At 44.4% G+C, this 4,426-nt stretch overlaps 1 protein-coding gene across 8 annotated transcripts in view; it reads left to right on the top strand.

Annotated features, from left to right (window-relative positions):
- The window catches only part of ARHGEF6 (Rac/Cdc42 guanine nucleotide exchange factor 6), a 107,204-nt gene that overhangs the window by 7,452 nt on the left and 95,326 nt on the right, over positions 1-4,426 (top strand). The window contains exon 1 of one of the 8 annotated variants that reach the window (XM_024760087.1): positions 4,300-4,396. The exons of 3 other annotated variants lie outside the window; for them this stretch is intronic. The gene's annotated coding sequence lies outside the window, so the exon portion shown is untranslated. Of the gene's footprint in view, positions 1-4,299; positions 4,397-4,426 lie in introns of those variants that run through there. 4 more of the 8 variants (XM_024760083.1, XM_024760081.1, XM_024760088.1 and 1 more) reach the window with 4 other exon arrangements.

The raw sequence follows: 4,426 nt of genomic DNA, 5'->3' as shown, positions 1-4,426 counted from the left end.
TTTTTTTTTTGCGGTACGCGGGCCTCTCACTGTTGTGGCCTCTCTCGCTGTGGAGCACAGGCTCCGAACGCGCAGGCTCAGCAGCCATGGCTCACAGGCCCAGCCGCTCCGCAGCATGTGGGATCTTCCCGGACCGGGGCATGAACCCGTGTCCCCTGCATCGGCAGGTGGACTCAACTACTGCGCCACCAGGGAAGCCCCTCATTGTGGTTTTGATTTGCATTTCCCTGATGATTAGCGCGATGTTGAGCATCTTTTCATGTGCCTGTTGGCCATCTGCATTTCCTCTTTGGAAAAATGTCTATTCAGGTCTTCTGCCTAGTTTTTAATTTGGTTGTCTGTTTTTTCGATGTTGAGTTGTATGAGCTGTTTATATATGTTGGATATTAACTCCTTATTGGTCATATCATTTGCAAATATTTTCTCCCATTCAGTAGGTTGTCTTTTCATTTTGTCAATGGTTTCCTTTGCTGTACAAAAGCTTTTAAGTTTGATTAGGTCCCATTTGTTTATTTTTGTTTTTATTTCCTTTGCTTTAGCAGAAGGATCCAAAAAAATATTGCTGTGATTTATGTCCAAGAGTGTTATGCCTATGTTTTCCTCTAGGAGTGTTCTAGTATCCAACCTTTAATCCATTTTGAGTTTATTTTTGTGTATGGTGTTAGAGAATGTGCTAATTTCATTCTTTTACAAGTAGCTGTCCAGTTTTTCCAGCACCACTTATTGAAGAGACTATCTTTTCTCCATTGTATATTCTTGCCACCTTTGTCATTGATTAATTGACCGTAAGTGTGTGGGTTTATTTCTGGGCTCTCTATTCTGTTACATTGATCAATGTGTCTGTTTTTGTGCTAGTACCATACTCTTTTGATTACTGTAGCTTTGTAGTATAGTCTGAAGTCAGGGAGCATAATTCCTCCAGCTCTGTTCTTTCTCAAGATCTTTTTGGCTATTTGGGGTCTTTTGTGTTTCCACACAATTTTAAAATTATTTGTTCTAGTTCTGTAAAAAATGCCATTGGTATTTTGATGACAGTATCTTTTGAAACACAAAGTTTTAAAATTTTGATGAAGTCAAATTCATCTTTTTTTCTTTTGTTGCTTGTGTTTTGGGTATCATAGCTAAGAAAACCATTGCCTGGTGCAAGGTCATGAAGATTTACTCCTACATTTTCGTCTAAGAGTGTTCAAGTTTTGCTCTTACCTTTAGTTATTTGATCCATTTTGAGTTAGTTTTTGTGTATGGTGTGAGATAGGTGTCCAAATTCATTCTTTTACATGTGGATATCCAGTTGTCTTAACACCATTTGTTGAAAAGACTATTCTTTCCCCCACTGAATTGCTTAATGTAGCTGTGTAGTAAGTTTTCAAATCAGAAAGCATGAGCCCTCCAACGTTGTTCTTCATTTTCAAAATAATTTTGGCTATTCTGGATCCCTTGTGTGCCCATATAGATTTTAGGATAAGTCTGTCCATTTCTGCAAAAAAGCCAGCTGGAATTTTAATAAGGATTGTGTTCAGTCTGTATATTACTTTGGGGAATATTGCCATCTGAACAATATTAAGTCTTCTGATCCATAAACACAGGATGTCTTTCCATTGATTTGGGTCTTTAAAATTTCATTCAACAATGTTTTGTAATTTTCAGTGTACACGCCTTATATCTCCTTGGTCTGATTTATTCCAGAGTATTTTATTCCTTTTGATACTACTCCAAATATAGTTTTTTTCTTAATTTCATATTTGGGTTGTTCATTGCAAGTGCATAGAAATACAGTTGATTTTTGTATATTGATCTTGTGTCCTTCAACTTTAACTTGTTCATTAGTTCTAATAGTTTATTGGATTCCGTGTGATTTTCTTGTACAAAATCATGTCATCTGTGCACAGAGATACTTTTGCTTCTTCCTTTCCAATCTGGATGCCTTTTATTTCATTTTCTTGACTAATATGCCTGGCTGAAACCTTCTATACAGTGTTGAATGGAAGTGATGAGAGTGGACACCCTAGTCTTGTTTTTGATCTTAGGGGGAAGCTTTCAATTTTTCACCATTAAGCATCATGATAGTTGTGGGTTTTCAATGCTCTTTATCAGGTTGAAGGTGTTCCCTTCTATTCCTAGGTTTTGAGTGTTTTTATCACGAAAGGGTGCCAGATTTTGTCAAATGCTTTTTCTGCATCTGTTAAGATGACCACTGATTTTGTCCTTTATTGTACTGATATGTTGTGTTACACTGATTAATTTTCATCTGTTAAATCAATCTTGCATTCCTGGGATAAACACCAATGGATCATGTTGTAGATGCACATAGAGATTTGCGCACATCTGTCATTATTCTTGATGCATCTTTCTTCATAGAAATGGAATTACTGTGTGAAAATTTGATACTCTCAAATTCCTCTACAAAAATGCTGACGTTATACTCTTACCAATAGTGTAGAACGTGCCTTCTTCATGTCCCTGGTGGCCCTGGATATTATTTATCTTCAATGTTTGCTAAAACGTTGGGTGAAGATGGTATTTCATTTATTGCTATAATTTGACTTCCATGATTCCTAGTGAGTTTGGATATCTCTCATGCCTTTATAGTTCATTTGTATTTCCTTTTCTGCAAAACAAATACATCTTTCTTATTTATTTATTTACAGAATGGAGGGGGCAGGGAGGACACTCAGGCCTCAAGAGAAAATCTTCCAGAACATATGGAAGAATCCTCATGTCTAGGTAGTGTGTCGCTAATGTGACCAGGAAGACCCTTGACAACACTGTCCTAGCAATGCTAGTTTTATCTTTGTTCTGCGTTTGAACTTGGCGGGAATCAGGGACAGATACACTTCTTGCGATCATTTGAGAGTGGCCAGGGTGCTACCTCTCTGACTGCATGGTCCTGGCTACAGCCCCAGGAAGGACCGGTGTGTCTCAGCTCTAGTCCCCTGGTTTTCCTTTCAGCCAGCCTTTCTCCCTGCCTCATCCCCAACAGGTACTTCTGCTTTGTCACCTGCCACCCTTATGACCCACACATTGCCAGGGATACCCTACCCTCTCCTATTCTGCTCCTGGGCCAACCCTACTTTGTAAAAAAGATGTTTTGTTCATGAAGGATATCACTGAATGTATATGAGGCTCAGTTAGTGCTTCTGTCTCTCTTTCTCCCTCCTTCTCTCTCTGTCTCTCTCTCATCAGCTGGTATCAGTATGGCTTTTTCTTTGCCCCCTCCTGTCTCCGTCTCACTGCCTCCTGTCTGCCTTGTCACTGGGACAGCAGGGGCGCCCTCCCCAATGTGGGGCCTGTGGGATGGACGATCTGCCATTTCCCAGGGGCTGCTCTCATGATGAGTCAAGGCGAAATCTCCGGTAAGAGAGCTCCGGCTCCAGGAGAGCAAAGCCTCCCTGGAGCCAAGTGCCTGGAGTGAGGCAGAAGGCCAGGCAACAAAGCAGTAGCTGCAGTGGGTAGCAGCAGACCTCCCTTCAGACCCTGAACCTGCCACCTTCTTTCGGAGAAGTCACAGTCCCCTTCCCTTGGCCTCGGTTGACTCGTCTGTAAAATGAAGAGACTGGAGTAGTGACTGGTAATGTCTCACTGTTGGACACTGTTTTTAACTGGCCCGTTTCCATCAGTTTCCGCTGGGGAAAGCCTTGTATATTTAGCCGCTCAATTTGAGCTAGTGGGAAGACTAAAGAGGATTTTGTAAGTTGTTGGTCTTTTTTTTTTTTTTTTCTTTCTGTTGAGCCAATCTGACACCCGTGAGGTACATCAAATGACACCCATGACTCTGGCCATCCTAATCTACCGACTGCACTGTATTTCTGTAAAAATTGGACTTCAAGTAAGGTCGGAAATATTTCCCATCTATCACGAAACTTTACATTCTCCATCAAAGAGACGATCTGATGTGGGGCCTGTTATCTGAGAGTCCGGGAAGGGCAGCCAGGACAGCTGGGGGAAAGGAGGGATGTGGAGGGCCGCTGGAGAGCGCTTCCTTGCTGGGGTGTCTCAGCGGCTCACCAAAGAGCTTGGGGGGTCCGAGCTGCGTCGGGGGCTGGAGGAGGAAGCGGGCCACCAGGCAGGGCTGCTCTGTGAGGCCGGGATTCCCACCCGAGGCTCTGGCAGAGGCCCGCTACAGGCCAGGCGGCGGCAGCCCGGGGCTCGGGGCCGAACTGGGCGGCAGCAGCATGCGCAGTGTGGCCGCCGCTGCTCCGCGGTTTCTGCTGCTGCCACGGCTACCCGGGCGGCGGCGGCGGCTGCGGCTGCTGCTGCTCTACCCTGCGCCGCTGTCACTTCCAGTTCCTACTTCGGCGATCCAGGTCCGGGTCACTGCTTCCACGCCGCTGGCCCGGTCCCTCCAGGCCGCTTTCCCTCCCGAGCTCTGGGCGCCGGGCTGGAGGGGGCCAGCGAGGTACTGAGAGCAGGGTCCGGAGCGGCCGCG

Source organism: Neophocaena asiaeorientalis, unplaced genomic scaffold, assembly GCF_003031525.2.
Source record: "Neophocaena asiaeorientalis asiaeorientalis breed wild unplaced genomic scaffold, Neophocaena_asiaeorientalis_V1.1 scaffold927, whole genome shotgun sequence".
Lineage (NCBI taxonomy): Eukaryota > Metazoa > Chordata > Mammalia > Artiodactyla > Phocoenidae > Neophocaena > Neophocaena asiaeorientalis.
This window is presented reverse-complemented; position numbering and strand designations above follow the sequence as displayed.